Here is a 20,591-nt window from a genome sequence, read left to right as displayed (position 1 = left end):
GATGTATGGGGGCCTTTATTGTCAGATGTTCTTGGTTGGGCAGACATCCCTCTCCTGCTCTGTTCATCCAATGTTTCACTTTGAACCAAAATAGCGGTCACCCAGGGTGGTATTACTTTCGCCAGCGTGACATTCCCATTGCGGGTCCGCTCCCATCGACTATTCATGGTTAGAAGCAGAGGTTTTTCTGGGCTACGTATAAAGGGCCCAAGTGTCCCACCGTATGGGGTTACCCCGATACCACTGCTTGGAATAGAATCCCGTATCTTGATCCTGAAAATCAATCTGCTCTAGAGAAGTTGTTGACTAATAGGAAGCGCGCTAAAGTAGACACTATCGATGCTCTGGATATGAACGAGCTGGAGAGGGGTGAGCACCCCAGGGATTAACTTTTTACTATCTCCTTCCCGTAGTCATTTGTGAAGGGTTAACTTTCTCACACTTCATTCTTCATCATTTTTTTTGTAGTGGAGTTTGCTCTGGATTCCCTTTCTGCGTTTATGGAGACTAAGAATCTCTAAATAGCCGGGGATGATATTTGTCACACCCCAAACCACCCCCTTGGAGGATTGGGTAGGTGACCCGAATTGCATAATGGTAATTTGCCAAATCCCACGGATCTAGAAGCAGTACTTACGATCATGGAACCACAACCATCTCTTTACCATAGGCAAGATCAGAGTGCAGCAGATAAACTACAGTTCATTAATAAAAGGAAGCATAGTGATACGGGGAAACCGTGATAATATATACATATAAAAGTTTTACATTTCCCATCAACCCACACACAAAGAAAGCAAAGAAACAAAGCTGATAAGTACAGTACTTCATACAAAAACATGTATAGGGCGAGCATACTCAACCCCAAAAAGAAAAAAAATGAAAAACTACAACAACCAAGTCAGAACGGGGATAACTCCAAATAACCCAAAAGGAGTCCCCAAGCCAAAAGCTGTCATGAACACACTTCAATGGTCTTCATCAACAACCACCGAAAATGTTCGCAGGATCGGTATGACCTCCGTCGGGGTCCACACCAATATCATCGTAACAACCAAAAGTCTCCTCCTCGAAATGACCAGCCATGCCACAGTGGCATCCACCTGTAAAATCATCTAAGAAAAACATTGCATAACAGAGTGTGAGCCCCACTGAGCTCGTGACCAAATAACATCAATCATGCATGCACATGCAATCACAATTCACAATTCATATGGTCCTATATGATATGCAAGTCCAGTTTAATTATTAGCCACCTAGCAATACAACTAAGTCGGGTCTGTGCTACTACAATCTCCAATACATGTATCCCTGGTGCGGACTACTAACCCCTTCCCGCGATACACCCATTGAGTTGTCGGAGAGGACCAGTCAGCTCCCGCATTCATTCACCAAGGTCAACCCGACCAACCCTCTGTGATTAACCCGTGGGATAATCCATTTCTTTTCTCTTTTCTTTTCTTTCCTGGCTTATAGTCCATATGCACCATTCCGGTGTTCTTTCATTCATGCACCATTCTGGTGTTCTATTCATTTCTTTTTCTCTTTTCTCATTTTCTGATGGTCGCCTGCACAGGCATCCAACACCTTAACCCCTGTTGGTAAGGGTGCATAGCACGGGTGATAAAACTCTAGCCCCATGTCTATATGACATCGTATGAGTCAGGTGGTGTCAATTGCATCCCATACTACGGGCTACCACTGGCCTCATTTTCAAGCCGACTACGGCATCTAATCTAATATTCACAGTCATCATAAAAGAATTCACAGTGTTGATCAACAAACAGTCATTATGCAGTGATTTGAGTAATTGAACAAAAGTAAATAACACAGCAATTATATTCAATTCTTATTAGTCGGCATCAGATCATGATTACATTTACACATATGATAGAATTATTCACTCACCTGTACTTGGCTCTAGGTATTCAGTCACAATCTCAGTTCCAACAGTTGTCTGGCTGTTGACCTCGAGCACGGAATTAGGTCCTAGATGTAAATCAAAAGTTGTTATGTTAAGTTATCAGTCTGTCACTGGAAGTCCTAGGGTTACCCTAAACTTACTGGGTTAACCCAGGGTTTTGTTTGTTACACTTGGAATCACTGGGCCTTGCACTAGGCCTTAGAATAATATCCCGGTGCATCAACCAGTGGCAGTGGCTCAAAGGATAGAATAGTCATTTCAATGGTAGTACCTGACCCTAGGTCAGAATATGTTTACAGTGCTATCCACAGCTTGTCTGTGCTGTAGGACCAAGCACAACAGGGCTTCCTTTACCTGCGGGGCCCACTAGGGTTCCAAAATATTTCCATATAAGGGCAGGTGTGGGGAAGGGCTTTTTGGTAATTTTCCAGCCTTCCCACAGTGTCCGGGGGTCAAAAGGTGAGGTTCCCTAAGTCTGTCCATCAATCCAGCCAATTTCCCTTCACTGGGCGTTGGGTCTGGGCGATGTCTGCATCGCCCAGAGGCTGCAAATCGATGCTGGGCTTTTCAGGCTAGGCTTATACTTGATCCTCTACATGTTTGGGGGATTAGGTAGCCCCTAAGATGGCCTATCCAATGGTCCAATTGGATCATCCATCAGATCCACCATTAGGCTGCCAGAGCTGCCCAAGCAGTCTAGATGAATAGTGCGATAGGGTTTTGGCCAGGCTTGGGAGCTGGTTTCAGCCACATGCAGGGCTGGAAATACATGAATAACAAGGGTTTAAGGCTGCAATCACCTAGGATTTGGTCTCCGCAGCCCTAGCTTGCACCCAAGGTTCCAAATCATAGATCAATAGGGCCATTTGGCAGTGCAGGTGGGCATAGCCTGGCTTCGGCCATAGGAATAGCATAACTAAATGCTCAAATTATATAAAAATTCCAGATCTTCCATGCACAAGGTCTGCATGGTAGATCTAGACCAGTACTGAGCAAACCCTAGCTAGTTTGGGCTGCCCAGGAAGCATAAACACAAAAAATGAGAGAGGGAAATAGAAACAGCAGGCATAGAGGGTGTTCTTATACCTGCACAGAGCCTAGAGAGGCTCGGTTCCAACGTAGATGGGTGGTGGCAGCAGCCCTTCTTCTTCCTCCCTTGTTCCTTCTTCTTCTTCTTCTTTTTTTTCTCCTTTCTTTCCTCTCTTCTCTCCCACGGATTTCAAGTTTACTAAGGGTTCTAAATGAACTCAGACCCCTCCTATTTATAGACTCAGCCCTCACTGAGGCCTGTTTGTCTGTGGAGGCCTCTTTTAAAAAAATCAATTTTTAAACTGATTCTAACTGATTCTGGGCTCACTGGTGGGGTCCAAAATGAACCAAGGGTATGAGGTGGTCCCTCAGACTTCCCTCTATTAGTGGAGGGTGCCCATGTTCATATTGGGTGGTCCCCACAAATAAAATCCATTAAAATATTCAAAATCAGTCACTGGGCGATGTCTCTGGGCCTTGCTGCATCGCCCAGTGCCATTGCCCAGAGAATTCTAGCAAGCTGAAATTCAATGGGGCTTGCACAGTGTTTGACCCTAAGTCAGGGTATTGTCCCCACATGCCACATAGGGGATTTTACACACTTTTCACATAGGTGGGTCCCACTATTTTGGGAGGAAAGAGATTACCTGGGATCTAATTCATACATCAGGCTATGAGCTGGACAGTTGCATGGGTCCGCTATCCATCTTCTGATAGGTATATAGGGAAACTTGTTCAAAGTATTCCCATTGATCTCATTGAGTGGTGTGATGCTCCACAGTGATCCTGGTTGCCTGGACAGGGGTTCCTGCCCTTAAATCAAGAATCCAACCAGTCAGGAGCAGGGTTTGACAATATTCTTCCTCCACCTGAGAAGAACAAGAACAGAAAAGCGCTCCCAACCAAGCACGACAAGGGCCCTCCGAAGAAGGGGTCCAAAAAACCTCCTCTCTCACCCTCTTTGGGTTTCAAAATCCTCAAACAAGGGAAAGACAAGTTCCTCTGCGAGCTTGGTCACACAAGAGGAGGGGCCTCTTGCAGTTCTCAAGGATCCCCCGCCCTCAGAGACGTCTAAAAAGAACAAAGGGAAGGAGAAGGTGAGCTCAGATTTATTTGTCCCTACGTGGTCGATCAACACTGACCAGAAGGTGATTGGGAACACTACTGCTATCGAGAATCTGGTTCTAAACTGCATTCCTCTAGCCGACTAAGATTGGCTTTCCGAGATGGATGCTGATACGCTAGAGAGATCTACTCTTACTCAGGCTTATGAGGTAATATCCCCCTTTTCTTTTTTAAAGTTCAGTTATCAATCAATTTTTGCTAACCATTCCTTGTTCCAGGCTTTGGCTTTTATCTCTGGGTTGGTGGAGTGTAAGAGAAGGATCGCCTCCGTGTACACAGACTCGAAGAAGGAGATCCAAGAACTGAAGAGAGCCGGTCGCAAAAGCGAAGATCAGATTTACCTATTGAACACCGAGCTGAAGGATCTAAAGGCGGGGAGGAAGACTATAGAGAAGGCACTCACTGAGGTGGAGGTAAAACTTACGATGGTGGAGAAGCAAGCTAAATCTTTCTCAGCCTCCTTTGAGAAAGGCAAGGGGAAACTGGCCAGGAAGGATCAACTGATCAAGGATTAGAAGAATGAGATTGCCACTCTGAAGTCCTAGCTTGAGGATTCTTGCACCAAGGCTGTTGAAGAGTACATCAGCTTGGAGGCTAACACCACAGAGCATCTGAAGATGGCCTCAAAGGTCTATCTAAAGACGGCTTACTCCATCTGGCGGCAAGTGAAAGAGAAGCAGCCCAATTTCAATTTTGAGGGCATATCTGAGGTGCAATCCATACTTATCCATTTGGAATCTGGTGCTTATGTCCCCTCTTCATCGAAGGGTCAATTGGACATTCCCCGGCTGCATCCTTCTTTTGTGACTCTTTCAGTGGTTAGCACCGAGGTCGGGGGGTCAACCTCAGCAGCAGGCATAGCGGAGACTAGTGCTTTGACTCCTGAGCAGGCTGAAGCAGGCGTCTCCGTTGCTGAGCAAGTTTCGACATAAAGCATGGAGCAAGGCGTTGAGTTGGAAGAGAATCCCGTGGTAACATCCACAGAGGGTGTGGTTGCGCAACATGCCCAAGATATCCAGGATGTTCCCGTAGTTTTTTTGTAAGATGTAATTCTACCTCTGAGGCTTCCAATGAAGAATTTTGACCAGACTCCCCTTATTTTCTACGCTTTCGTGCTGATTTCTTTGATTTTGCCTTTACCCGATAGTGACATTTCTCTTTTCCTTAGGATAACCTTCTCATGCACGGTAGTATGCATCCTGACACTACGGAGTGAGAAAGGGAATTACAAGATCGGGTAATGACGTACGCCAATGCAAATGCCGTGTTGAGAAAGCGTTGTTTTCATCTAGAGAGTGAATTGGACTATTACAAGTCTCTCGAGCGCTGGGAGGAAGATCTGCTATCAAGACTGGAATTTGCTTAGGATATCATCAACTATGTGGCTGAGTATCTCTGGGCTAAGAAGTACGCTACTACCAACCTCACCATAGAGCATGTTGTAAAATTGGTGGCGTTTAAACGTGTCAGGGAAGATAAGGCACTAGAGGGTGCTCAGCCCTTATACGATAGGATAAAGGAAGCTGCCCCCCATTTCAAATGGAGGAAGATTAAGTTGGGTTTTAACCCTCGGACTCCTGTGCGGGAGGTGGTGCTAGACCCATCCTCCCTTTCAATACCGTTCTTCCCTCCTCCTCGGAATGTTCCAGGGCCTTTGCCCCCTAATCCTCCACATCCCGAGCTAAGGTACTTGTAAGCACTTTTATTGTATCTTAGGCAAGACTAGCTTCGCCTTTTATTGTATGAAATTAAGGTCTTGCTCGGTATTTATTTGTCTCATGCTATTTGGTTCCCTTACCTTAGCCGAAGATTTCCCTCACATCTGTGACGTTGCCCCTCTTCTTGGCATAAATTACCTTTATGACGGAGATCTTTTCCCAGGAGATTTTATTTGTATTTCCCATGCAAACATTTATTACCTCTGCCTTAGCTAATGCTTCATTTATTGCACCATTAATGCAACTTAAGTTGGGGTCGAATCGCTGCCTCAATTGAACCCTTTTCTCTTTTTTTGAAAGATACAGGCACAATGGGGTTCGGCCTCGTGGCCTTGGCAGTTATTTCCCTTAATTTGGGTGGTTGCCTTTTGGTATCCTTCCCTTGGATTGAACCATCGCTTTGACCTTTAAATGGTATCCCTGCTCTCCATTTCTATTACTCCATCGAAGCCATGAGTTCTTTAGGCACATACTCTCTCTGTAGTTCTATTGAAGCTTTCATTCTCCTTTGGCATTTTAGATGTCGTTGCCTTTACGGTTACATGGGGTGCGTGTTTTTTAAGGCTTGCCTTCCCATAGATGTTACTATTTTTGGCTCCGATCTTCAATCGACATTGGCCCTTACAGCTTCAATCCTCAATCAACACATAGTGTCTTTTAGGTTTCCTAGCTTTTGGGTCATCTCTCTATGTAGTGTTCCCTTGCCAATGCTTGAGGGTGTTATGCTATCGCAGAGCGAATGAGAGTCTGGAGGGGGCTATTTCCTATCAACCCTAATCTCTTCAGGATTCGAGGTGTGGTGACTTGATACAAACCGGGCATTGGAGGACCTAAACCGATGACACGCTCGTGCTCTTCAAGCTCCTCGCTTCCTGGAGACATAGGTGACCGGCAATGGGGGCTATTTTGGGCTTTAGAGGAGTTTCCAAACGCCTTGATGGTGATTCCCATCTGGTAAAGCAGCTCTCTCTTGGCTTCTTGGGGTCACTTTAGAATAGGTCGTATTGCATCATGAATGCCGGGGTTGATCATTCACTATCCGATGTTCTTGTTATGGTTACACCTGTTTCATATCTCTCGTCCCCTGGTTCGTACGCTCTTCATTGCTCTGCTCAAGAGGATCAAGACAAGGCACATTGGGCTTATGGTTTAGGTGCATTTCTAGTTTGCCTGGTTTTCTCCTTCCAGCAGAAAAATCTATCTGGAACCGAGCACAGATTGACCCTTGTGTCTGTAGTACCTTTGGGTGTATCTGTAGTACCTTTGGATGTTTGTAACAATCTCATGTACTTGTACGAGCATTTTGAAATGTCAATAAAGAACTTTATTGTCTCTAAATTTTTTCGGTTTACATTCTTTCTATTGAGCTTTACAGTTTGAGCTTCGAGTTATAATGGCGTGCCGCTCGCTGTTGCTAAGCAGCATTCCTTACCCGAGTTATTTCTCAGATTTCCTCCAATAGGTCTAAGTTTTCTCTTAACTCCTCATCATTAACTCCAAGATTGTAGAATTGCACCCTCATTGACATTTCCCCTGTCTCGACGGGGATTACTACCTCCATTCCATATGCCAACATGAAGGTTGCTTCACCAGTCGCAGCCTTGTTGTCGTTTGGTATACCCATAAAATGCTGGGCAATTCCTCCACCCATAATCCCTTGGCTGTCTCCAACTTCTTTTTGATTCCATCTAGTAGAATTTTATTCATGGCCTCTGCTAGGCCGGTGGATTGTGGGTGAGCCATCGAGGTCTTTCTCAGTTAAATTTCGTATTGATGGCTAAATTCCTTGAATTTTTGCTCAAATTGCTTTCCATTGTCAGTGATGAGAGTTCTTGGAATTCCGTATCTATAGATGACTAAGTGGAGGAAGAATTTCCATACTTTCACTGTTGAAATTACTGCCAAGGCTTCTACCTCTACCCATTTGGTAAAGTAATCCACGGCCACGACTACAAACTACCTACCTCCCAATGCCTTTTGGAAAGGTCCCAGGATATCCATGCCCCATTGCACAAAAGGTAATGGGCTTGAAATTGAAGTGAGCTCCATTGCTGGTTGATGCGTGATCGGTGCAAATGTTTGGCATTTAAGGCATTTGCGGACAAAACTCATTGCTTCCTTGCACAGATATGGCCAAAAATACCCTTGTCTAATTACTTTGTGGGCAAGTGCTATGCCCCCCAAGTGTTGTCCACAAATGCTTGTATGTGTATCTCTCGTAGAACATATTTTGCTTCCGATGGCCGGAGACATTTCAAGTAGGGCATGGCATATGCCTTCTTATAAAGTACTCCTCCTATCATCGTGTTCCGTGCTGCTCTCATTCTTATCTTCTTTGCTTCTTCCTTGTTTGTAGGCAGTGAGCCCCTTTGGAGATAGGCTATCAAGGGGTCCATCCAACAAGGTTCCATTTCAATGGGCAGTATGTCCTCTGCTTCTTCTATGCTCGGTTTATCGATCACATCTATATATACGGTTCTACCAAGATCTTGAAATTCTGAGGTGGCCAGCCTAAAAAGTGCATCTGCTGAGGCATTTTGCTCTCGGGGTACTTGTAGTATTTGGAAGCTACTAAACTCGGTAATTAGGTTATGCACTTTGCTCAGGTATTGAGCCATGCGCGATTCCTTTGCCTCATACTCCCCCTTGACTTGATTAACCACCAACTGGGAGTCACTGTGAACGGTAATATCTCTTACCATTAAACTCTTGGCCAAATTCAGACCTGCAATTAGGGCTTTATATTCCGCTCCGTTGTTGGTGGTTTGGAATTCAAACCTTAGTGCATACTGTACTAAGAATCCTCCTGGGCTTGTCAGTATCAAGCCTGTGCCACACCCGCTGGCATTGGATGAACCGTCCACAAATAGGTTCCAGGCCTATGTCATCTCGCTATGCTCAGCGTCTGGGGTTATCTCTTCCTCGGGTTGGGTGCACTTAATGACAAAATCCGCTAGGGCTTGGGCCTTAATTGTTATGCGGGGCTTGTACTGGATGTCAAACTCTCCTAGCTCACCGACCATGCTACCAGCCTCCCCGAATGGTCATTTTTAGCCAGTATTTTCTTCAGAGGCTGATTTGTGATTACTTCTATGGTGTAGGCTTGAAAGTAAGGTCATAATTTCTGAGCTATCATTATCAGTGCATAAGCATACTTCTCCACATTGTTGTATCTAGTTTCTGCATCCAAGAGCACCTTGCTGACGTAATAGATTGGTTTTTGTGCCCGATCGTCTCCCTGAACCAATACCGCGCTCATTGCCAGTGCAGTAATGGCTAGATAAAGTTGTAAAGTGTCTCCTGGTTCTGGCTTGGTCAGGAGTGACGGCTGGGCCAAATACTTTTTTAATTTTGTGAATGCTGTTTGACATTCTTCCGTCCATTCGAATGTGAGCTTGGTCCCCTTTGTTTCTCTCTCTCACGCTCGATTCTTTAAAGCCTTGAACAAGGATAGGCAACAGTCCCCTGAAGCCGAGATAAATCTTCCTAGCGCCGCTACTCTCCCTGTCAGCTCCTACAATTCTTTGATTCTGTCGGGTGGACGCACTTCTAGTATGGCTTTAATCTTTGTGTGATTAGCCTCTATTCCCCTTTTTGAGACCATAAATCCAAGGAATTTTCCTGAGGTGATGCCGAAAGCGCACTTTGCTGGGTTCAACGTCATCTTGCTTTTTCTTAAAGCTTGAAATGCCTCATCCAAGTCAGTGATTTGGTGTTATGCTTTCAAGCTTTTTACCAGCATGATGTCTACATAAACTTCCATATTACGCCCTATTTGACTCTTGAAGATGTGGTTCACCAGATGTTGGTACGTGGCTCCGACATTTTTCAATCCAAAGGGCATATGAGTATTACAATACGTATCCTTCCCAACAATGAAAGAAATTTTCAAAATATCTGGCTTATACATCTTGATCTGATTATACCCTAAGTAGGCGTTCATGAAACTCAACATTTTATGGCCCGCCGTTACATCTATCAACAAATCAATGCGAGGCAAAAGATAATAGTCTTTAGGGCATGCTTTATTCAGATCGGTAAAGTCAATACACATTTGCCATTTTCCGTTAGGCTTCGGCACCATTACAACGTTGGAAAGCCATTCCGGGAAGATGGCCTCCTCTATAAAACCTACCTCTAAAAGCTTTGTTACCTCCTTGATCACCTTTTCTTGTCGCTCTAGGGTGAAAGTCCTCTTCTTCTCAAATACTGGCTTAGTGGTTGGATATACACTAAGTCTATGCTCGGCTAGCTCCCGATCCACTCCTGGCATGTCGTTTACTGAACATGTAAATACATCTGCGTTGGCCCTCAAGAAGTTGATGAGGGCAACCTTTCACTCGCCGACTAAGCCTACTCCAATCTATATGGTACGCTTCACGTCTCCTTCAACAATGTCTATGGGGATTAAATCCTCCACAGGCTCAATTCTCTCGTGCTCGGTGACGTCCCAGTTATCATCTAGGTTGATCATGAGCATCTAGGGCTCCTTTCCCATGGCTCTTAGATACCCTTCATAGCATCTCCGGGCGGCTATCTGGCTTCCTCGGCACTCCCCTATTCCCTTAGCAGTTGGGAATTTCATTACCAAATGTGGGGTAGAGACTACCTGCCACGCCCCTATCCCGATGTAAGATAATTTACCACATAGGGGTATAATTGGGACAATCACACATCATCCCAACACCTACCAGGATCGCAGATACAGTGTCCTGAGCCATAGTCCACCCTATCATCACATTATGATGATAGAAAGGAACGTACCAAAGGAGTTCATCGTTCCAATCACAGAGTTAGTAGAAGAGAAATCAAATTAAAATATATGAAATTATAGAGCATCGGTTCTCTAATGATAACACATAGTACAATACTAATGTTCGTAACCATTCAATCTCTCCTAATAAGTAAACACACAGTTTATACATGGTTGTGAATGAATACAAAAATTTAATAATAAGTAATTGCCCCAAGGGCACAAACTCTTAGGTGTACATCTACACCCAAGTCACGGCCACTGATTCCACTTGATTCGCATCCAATGGTGCTCATCAAAGTAGCACATCCTGCATAACAGCTAAAAAGAGGTTGTACAACAGGGTTAGCTACACTAGCTAGTGAGGGACCAAAGGGGAATGCACATACACCATACAAACAATATCAGGCATAATGATGCATGCTAATGTTAGATTCATTTTCCACCTAGCACACAATTCTATCAGTCAAATATATGCTACTGTGATAACTCGGGAGACACTGAGGGTTACTTATCCTATCACCCCAGTGAAACCTCAATTATCACGAGGGGACCTACGCCGATAGAAGCCATCATGACCACCCAGTGGCAGACCCTAATAGCCATCACTACCCCTGTCCTACCCTCTCTCATCTCCACAGACCATAGGTGCTTAGACTATCCAACGCATAAACCCCTGTTGGCAGGGGTCGTAGTACAAAGGAACAAGCATCCTAACCACAGATATACTATATGCAGGTCCTATCGTCCCGAGAGGTATTCCGGGTGCATCAACGTCCCATTCCATCTAGTACCCGGGTACCAACATGACACGACATATACAGATCAGGATGACATATAATAGTTTTTATAAATGAATATATTGGGGTTTTGGTACAGGCATACCCGGCACCATAACCTAATTTCAATGGTGAGCATACTATCACATTCTTAAAAGTTCACATCTATGATAATCAATGCAATGTGCACAATGCTTATAAGTATACAATAGCATGCTTAATATTGTCAATTATAAAATAATCAAACCAAACAAAGTCACCCAGAACCCACTCACCTAACATGGGTGTCGCCCGATGTGATTGGCATGAATCTCCCCGGGCATCGAGTGTCATCCGGCTTGGTTCACATGAATCTCATCGGTGCACCAACCTAGATATACCAAAGAGATTGTTAAAATAGGTATAGAGCGGTTCCATGCTAGGCCCCCAAGGTTAAATTTGAGTTTCAACCAAGACAGCACGAGCGGACTCATGGGCGGTTTCAGCAAAACTGAGTCCGTTCAAGCCAAAAGTGAAAACAGGGCGAGTGGATCCATGAGCGGAACTTCTTACTTGGATCCAGTGATGCATCCGTTCGACACCTGAGACGCAGTTATAAGGGAGCGAATCAACCGGCGGATGTGCTCTTGGGTCCACCCCTGCATCTGTTCAATGTCCTGAGACAGACCTGAGAGCAACAGCCCCGGGCAGAGGCAAATAGAGTGAATCCATGCCTTCATTCGCTCAGGCCAATTCACAGGGTTTGCACTGGGTGGACTAATGTACGGTACCATGATTGGTGGGTCCGGTCGTTTGTCCGCCGACCATCCAGTCCTAGATTTCAAAGGGCTTTTGCTCCAGCTTGAAGCTTGGAGCTCCTCAGCACCCCAAGGTCAAAGGAGGGGTGTCTAAGCCTTCCTAGGGTCACTAGAACCTAGGCTTAACCTCATGGATCCAAGATCCAACAAGATTTGATCTTAAATTGATCAAAGGGTGGGGTTTCAAGGTCAAAACCAAAGCTTAGCAGCAATGGCTGAGATTATAGCTCAATGGGAGCTCAAACCATGTCTAGGTCAGCTTCATTAGTGCTCCAACTAGGGACCGAGCTCCACCTTGAGTCCCAAATGGAACTCTAGGTCAGTCCAAGCTTAAAGAATCTACCAAACAAAAGGGAAAATGGAGGAGAACTAGTTTCAGTTCTTACCTAGGTGAGACCCTCTAATGGAGAAGTGGAATCAAAGGCTAGGTGAACCCCCTTGCTCTCCTCCCTTCCTTTTCGTCTCTTCTCCTTCACCTTTTTCTTCTCCCTTCATCCGGACAGCAAGAGAAGGAGATGTGGGGCAGCCAGTCATGTTGGCATAGCTCCCATCTTCTTCCCTTCCCCTCTCATTCCTCTTCCACTCCTACTTCCCTTTCCTTCTTCCCTCTTGCTTCTCTTGTCTCTTCTCCTCCACAATTTGGTTGGGAGGGGGAGAGATAAGTGAATGGGAGGGATTCTCTTATCTTTAAGGGGTAGAAAGGACCTTAGGTTGTGTTTGGTTCGGGGTCTTTAGAATGTAGTTTAGTCCGTAAGCTTTAAATGGGTTTTGGATTAGGTCTTAGGCCATGTTTGGTCCAAGTCATGGCCCTTAGGTCCATTTAGTTAACTAAGGTCTATTTGGGTTGGGTCCAAGCCTCACAAGACCTATTAGCCCTTAAGTCTTGTTTGGTCTTAGTTAGGTGGGTAGAACCCACTATCTAATTAAGTTAGGCTTTGTAGGCCCCACCTTTAATGGCCCACTTACCCAACTAAGGGTAAGGGCAGGGGTCCACATGACCCAAAGGTCCGATTAGGGTGTCCGGGACACGGGGATGTGGGTCCCATGGGAGAAATTACCAAAAAGGACAGTAATAGCACGGGCGGATCCTTGAGCGGATTCAATAAGAGTGAGTCCGTTCGTGACTCCAATGCTACTGTCAAGGCCCAAACTTCAAGGAAAGTTGTGGGGCTTTGGCCCACACTTCCAGGTCTTCAAGGGGATTCTTATAATAATATTTTAAGTCTAAGGTCACAGGTGTTGGCCAGTGCCACTGTGGCATTGCCTTGGGTAAAGGCCTAAACTGCCCCAAGGTATAGGGGTATATTTAGAGTGCTGGTGTAACACTACCACCTGCTGAGCATTAAGCCCGAGTCATCCCAGTATTCCATTGTGTGTGGAATTTACTTTCACCACCAGAAAGTTCATCTTTACCGTAGCGAGCTTAGGCTCCATCCCACGGTCACCAGCAACTCAATAGACCCCTCAACCTGTACTGGGGCCCCATTGAACCCGTACAGGGGGGATTCAACCCTTTTTAGCATCTTGAGTTTTAGGAGCATTTTCTCAAATGCGTCATAATATAAAATGTCAGCTGAGCTCCCGTTATCCACGAGAATCCTTCCCACCATACAGTTGGCGATAATATTCTTGATTACCAGAGCATCATCATGGGGGGACTAGATGTTCACCAGATCTTCATCTGAGAAGGTGATCTGGTGATTAGTCCTTCTCCTCTTGTCTGGTATCTGGGTTTGGAGTACACTTCGAGCATGATGTTTCCTGGAGTTGGAAGTTTCTCCTCCCAAGCCCGGTCCTCCATATATGGTGGTTATCTCCCTCATGGGAGCATTCTCCGCGTGTTTTCCTCGAACACAGTCTTCTCTGCCCAGTCGAGCAGGTGATCTTTACCTTGGCTCAGTTTCCCTAGCATGATGATCTTGCCTTCTACCGTTCCCCTCTTTTTTGACAAATCGACCCAGGCGTCCTCTTTGAATGAGTGCCTCTATCTCATCCTTCAACTGTCGGCAGTCTTCAGTATCATGGCCATGATCCTAATGAAATCGACAATATTTATTCTTATTGCGCTCATGTGCGGGTTTCACCATCTTAGCTGGCCAGCGCAAGGTCATCTGGTCTTTTATCTCATTCAGGATATACACTTGGTTGTGAGTGAGGGCCATGTAAACAGGCTCAGGCTCCACGTCACCAGCCTTGGGCACCCACGCCCTCTTGTCTTCTTTCTTTCTTCTGTTGTCCTTCTCCTCTCTATTGCATTTTGAACCGGCCTCCCCGGCTTGGGCATCTTTCTTTTCTTGGCCTTTCTTCTCAGATTTATCTTCCTTCTCTTGCTTGGCTGCAAGAACCTCAACCAGATTGATATATTTCTCACAACGTGAGAAAAGCTCATACATATCCCCTGGCTCATCCATAATCAAGGATTTTTTTAGCTCGGTATCTCGAATGCCACTATGCAATGCCTGAAACTTCACTACCTGGTCCAGATTATGCACTTCCAGGACCTCCTTATTGAATCTTGTGAGAAAACTCCTTATTGATTCGCTGGGGTGTTGCTTTATGGCCAGAAGGTTAGTGGTAGTTTTCTTGTGGACTCTGCTGCTAACGAAGTGGGCCAGAAAGGCTCGTCCAAGGTCCATGAAGTTGGAGAGGGAGCATAGCTGGAGTCACGAGAACCACTGTCTTACCGCTCCCTTCAGGGTAGAGGGGAAGGCTCTGCACATTATGGCGTCTGAGGCTCCTTGAAAGAACATTAAGGACTTAAAGGTCTCCAGGTGGTCCTCTAGATCCGTGGTGCCTGCATATTGTTCTATGGTCGGCATCTTGAACCCCTTAGGCAGAGGTTCCAGCCGGACGTCGTCTGTAAACGCTAGGTTCGTGGTAAAGTGGAAGTTATGACTAGGGGCTTGGTTCTTCCCTCGCATGACCTCTTAGATCTGATCTTGGAGTTCCAAGATTTTGTCGTTCAGGGCATGTTCCACTTTGGTCATTTGAGAACCTTGATTCTTGGCGTTTCTCTGTGATTCTCTGTTTCTTTGCCTGGTGTTGTTTACATTGTTGTGGTTCTCACTATGTCCGAGGGAAGGAGATCTTTCTCTATCTTAGGGTGGCGGTGGTGGTATCTGGATCCCCTGCAAGAAATCGTGCTGCATCTCCATCATCTGTTCCATCTTGTCCTGCCAGTGAGTCTGTCAAACCCTGCCCCTGACTGACTGGAATCTTGACTGAAGGACAGGAAACCAGGACATGGCATCCAAGCACACTATGGAGTATCACTCCAGTAATTGAAATTGATGAAGAAACCTTGTGCAAGTCCTCCTACATACCTGTCAGAAGATGGACAGCTGACCCTTGCAACTGCACAGCTCATAGCATAATGTATTGCTGGGACTCTAGATATTCTCTCTCCTCTTCATAACTGTGGGACCCACCCCTGGGAATGTGTGTAAAAGACCCTAAATAGCATGTGGGTAGAAGGCCCTGACCCTAGGTCAAACCCCTGTGCAAGCCCACTGTGGTTCAGCCTTGCTGAAATCTTTGGGCGATGCAGACATCACCCAGAGACATCGCCCAGAGTGCAAAACAACATTATTTTAAGGATTTAATTTATGGGGACCACTCATATTGGACATGGGCACCCTCCATAGGTTGAGGGGAGTCTAAGGGACTACCTCATACCCCTGGATCACTGTGGACCCCACCAGAGTGCCCAGAATGGCTGAGAATGCAGTCAAAAATGCATTCTAGAAACTGACCTTAGCAGCCAAACAGGCCCTAGTCAAGGTTGGGCTATAAATACCAGTGCCTTGGGTTCATTTTAGACCCTTGGCTACTGTTCAAATCGTGGGGGAAGGGAGAAGAAAGAAGAGAAAGAAAAGAGACGAAGAAGAAGAAGAAAAGAGAAGGAGAAGAAGGGAGGAAGCAGCCTTGCCCTCTAAGGCCTTGGATTCGAGCAGCCCTACATCTATTCAGGTATAACACTTCTATCCATACCTGCTGCCTTGATGAATCACTGCTATCCTCTTGATATCTCTGTGTATTTGAATGTTATCTGGCCATTGGCAGCCCAGAACAGCTGGGAACTGCCATGGACTATCCCAGATCTGCCATGCAAGTATGATGCATGGAAGATCTGAGGATTATATGAGGTTTTACAGATCTGTTCTTGTCCCTGGAACCGAAACCAGGTTGTGCTTGGCTGCACTGCTTAGTTACACTGAAGACTGGCTGTTTAGAGTCCTGATTGCATGCTCTGGCTGCATGGGACCTAGCCCTAGGTGATAACAGCTTTGGATTATCATTCTACACTTAAATCCAGCCTTACATGTAGCTAAAACCAAGTTTTGGAATTGAAGAAATCGTGGGTTACTATTTACTGGGCTGTTTGGGCAGCCTCTGGCAGCCTAGTGGTTGGCCCAATTGAAAATCCACATGGACCAATGCAAAGTATGCCCCTGGGGGTCCAAGATGACCTAACATGCATTTGGAGATGATCCATGCATTGCCCATGGTTCAAAACCTTGGAATCTTAGCCTGATTCCGATTTTGCAATCTCTGGGCGATGCAGACATCGCCCAGTGAAGGAAACTCTACTGTTTTGATGTTCTGACCTGGGGATCCTCACCCTAGGGCCATGAATCAGTATGGGAAGATGGAAAATGACCAAAAAGCCCCTTCCCATATCTGTCTATATGTGGGAATGCTTTGGGAACCCAAGTGGGCCCCGTAGGACTTGGAAACCCTGCCTGTGTTGGTCCTGCAGCACTGTCAAGTTGGGGACAACACTGTAAGACTAATGTGACCTAGAAACATGTACAAATGTGGTAAATGACCATTCTGTCCCTAAGCCACCATCTCTGGATGATGCACCGGCACATAGGCCTAAGGCCCAGTACAAGTCCCGGAGAATTCCAAGTAATGACCAACTGTACACCGGGTCAACCCAGTGAGCTTAGATCAACCCTAGGACATCCAAAAATAGTTTGGAATATTAAAATGATAATTTTTTATTTATATCTAGGATTTGATCCCGCGCTCGAGGCCTACAGCCAAACTGCAGTCGAAACTGAATTTACAACTGAGTTCTTAGAACCAGACCTAGGTGAGTGAAATATTATCGTGTATGTATGTGTAACTATATTATTAGGCCGACAATTAAATTCTTAAGTTATAAAATGCTATGTTATTTAACTTCTGTTCAATTACTCAAAATTATTACATATTGGTTGTCTATTGATCAACACTGTGATTCTTACATGATGATTGTGAATGTTAGACTAGATGCCGTAGTCGGCTTGGAAATGAGACCAGTGGTAGCCCGTAGTATGGGATACAGTTGACACCGCCCAACTCATACGATGTCATATAGACATGGGGCTAGAATTCATCATCCGTGCTACGCACCCTTGCCAACAGGGGTTAAGGTGTTAGATAACTATGAGGACTACCGTAAAACCCTAGAGGCGTTTACGCCGGGAAGCCTCAGCACAGTTGGGATGCCCCAGGGCAAATTTACCAGGAAGCCTCGGGCTATAAGCTTGGGAAGCACCGAAAGGTGAACTTTTGGCTACATGCCACATATAAAGATTATGCACCGGTTTGGGTGGAATTGATATTGAGTCAGTTACCTCACAGTAGTTAATCCAGAGGGTCAGTCGGGCTGACCTGGGTAGGGAGATGCTGGAGTCAGCTGGTCCTCTCCGACAACTCAATGCGTGTATAGCGAAAAAGGGTAACCAAGCCCACACCAGGGATACATGTATTGGGGATTGTAGTAGCACTAACCTGACTTAGTTGTATTGTTAGGTGGCTAATAAATAATCTGGACTTGCATAACATGTAGGATCATGTGGATTGTGGTTGCATATGCATGCATGATGATATGTTTTGCTCACGAGCTCAGTGGGGCTCACACTCTGTTATACATGTTTTTCTTCTAGATGATTTTGCAGGTGGATGCCGCTGTGGCATGGAGGCTCATTACGAGGAGGAGAGCCTGATGAGCATATTTATGTGTGAAATCTTAGGACATAAAGCATACATTTTACCACATTGGACAGAGTTACTTCGGTGCTTTCTTGTGCTTTTCAGGTTTTAGGTGAATTCTTGTGAAAATGGAGTAAAAGATGCTAAGAATAGCCAGAAGCGCCCAAGAGTCGAGAAAATCAAGTTTGGATTGAGCACTAAAAGAATCATGCCAACCAATCAAATTTGAATGTGATTACAGTGGGCCCCTTAGCATAATTTTGAGGTGTTAATAGTATGGATGCATAGCCCGTCAAGTCAGCTTCGCAACCTTTCAAACGGCACTTGATTCCGAGTTGAAACGAAGAAGTTACGGCTGTTTCCATGGATAGGGGTTTATTTATAATTATTGATAGTCGGTCCCCAATTATCAGAAGTTATCTTTTTGTCAGCCGAAAGATTCCATTTGGAAGGCTCTAGAGCAGTCCAACTTCAACTTGAGATATCTTGGGCTCCCGTACTCTAAATTGGACGAAATTTAGGTCTATTTTGGGTGATTTTTTGTAAGGAATACAACAGTGAGGCCCATATAAGCATCCCATCGTCCATGTTTTTTAAGGATAGATTTGACATTTCATTAATTGTGAGTGGAATCCTAGTCATCACCCTTGCTCTCTCTCTCTCCTCCAACTTTTCAAGGGCACTTTTAGAATTCTACTTGGGATAGATTTCTTTTGAAAGATATTCTCTCATCTATGGAAGGTTGAAAAGTCAAAGATGTCTTGATCTCATTGCTTGGAGAAGACACCTATTATATGATTTATAAGCATCTTGCGCATTTGCATTACTTATCTTGAATGTGAACTTTTACGAATGTGATGTGGTAATGTTTTCATTATTGTATCGGGTCACGGTGTCGGGTGTACCGGTACCGGAACCCCATATTTAATTATAGAACTTGTTGATTTTCATCCTGACCTGTATGCGCCGTGCCATGCTAGTACCCGGGTACTAGATGGAATGGGACGTTGATGTACCCGGAATACCTCTCGAGATGATAGGACTTACATGTAGTATATCTATGGCTAGGATTCTTGTTCCCTTATGTTATGACCCTTACCAAAAGGGGTTTATGTGTTGGATAGTCTGAGCACTTGTTGCCTGTGAGGGAGAGAGACCAGGTTAGGGGTAGTAATGGCTATCGAGGTTTGCACAGGGTGGTCTGATGGCTTCTACCGGCGTAGGCTCCCTCGTGATAACTGAGGTTTCGTTGTGACGATAAGTTAAGTAACCCACAATGTCTCCCAAGTTATCACAGTAGCATACACTTGACTTAGAATTTGTGTGCAAGATGAAAAATGAATCTAACATTTGCATGCATTATGAATTATTCATAATTACGTGTTTGTGTGTATGTGCATTCCCCTTTGCTCTCTCACTAGCTTGTGGAGATAACCCCATTGCGCAACCTCTTTTTAGTTGATATGCGGATAATCTCTTGATGAGCATCTATGAATGCGAATCAAGTGGAGCCGGTGGCTTGGACTTGGATGTCAATGTACACCCAAGAATGGTGCCCTTGTGGTGTAATTTAAACTTTATTTTTGTATTCATCTTCATTCATGTATGAACTTTATGTGTAAACGTATGATAATTACTGGATGGATACGGGATAATGAAATTATAATATATGTTATCATTAGAGAACCGATGCTCTGTATTTATATGTATTTAAAATGATTTACGCTTTCGCTAATCTCAATCTTTGTATTGGAATGATTTATTCCATTGGTTTACGTTCCTTGACATTATCATGCTGTGATAATTGGGTAGACTGTGGCTTGGGACACTGTATCTGTGATCCTGGTAGTATTGGGATGACACTTGTTGTTACACCCGCACCCCAGATATACCTCTATACCCTGGGGCAATTTAGACCTTTACCTAAGGGACAATGCCACGGTGGCACTGGCCAACAGCTGTAACCTTAGACTTAAAATATTACCAAAACTATCCCCTCGAAGCCCTGGAAGTGTGGGCCAAAGCCCCACAACTTTCCTTGAAGTTTGGGCCCTAACAGCAGCACCGGAGTCACGAACGGACTCACTCTTACTGAATCCGCTCAAGGACTCCCTTCATATCTGTCGTTGGAAAAGGTCTTGTTACATCCTTCAGTTTCAGCTTTCACGACCTTTAACCCTATCACACAGTTATCCCACAAGGGAAAAGTCCATACTAGTCCTCTCTTGAGAACCACAAAATCCTCTCCTAGTTTGAGTCCGAGTCAATTCCTTTAAATAGGTTCCATCACTAATCTACCCGGTCATTATTAAATTAATTTCCTATTACTTAAGGTCTAACCTAGGGTTCCATTTAGGAGTCAAGGTGAAGCTCGGCCCTAGTTGGGAACTCTAATGATGCTGACCTGGGCCTCTAAGTGCTGCAATTACAGCCATAGCTAATGAATCCCTGGTTTGAACCTTGAAACCCAACCCTTGGACCAAT

This window comes from Telopea speciosissima, chromosome 2 (genome assembly GCF_018873765.1).
Source record: "Telopea speciosissima isolate NSW1024214 ecotype Mountain lineage chromosome 2, Tspe_v1, whole genome shotgun sequence".
Classification (NCBI taxonomy): Eukaryota; Viridiplantae; Streptophyta; class Magnoliopsida; order Proteales; family Proteaceae; genus Telopea; species Telopea speciosissima.
The sequence above is the reverse complement of the archived record's forward strand: the minus strand, read 5'-3'. Positions refer to the sequence as shown.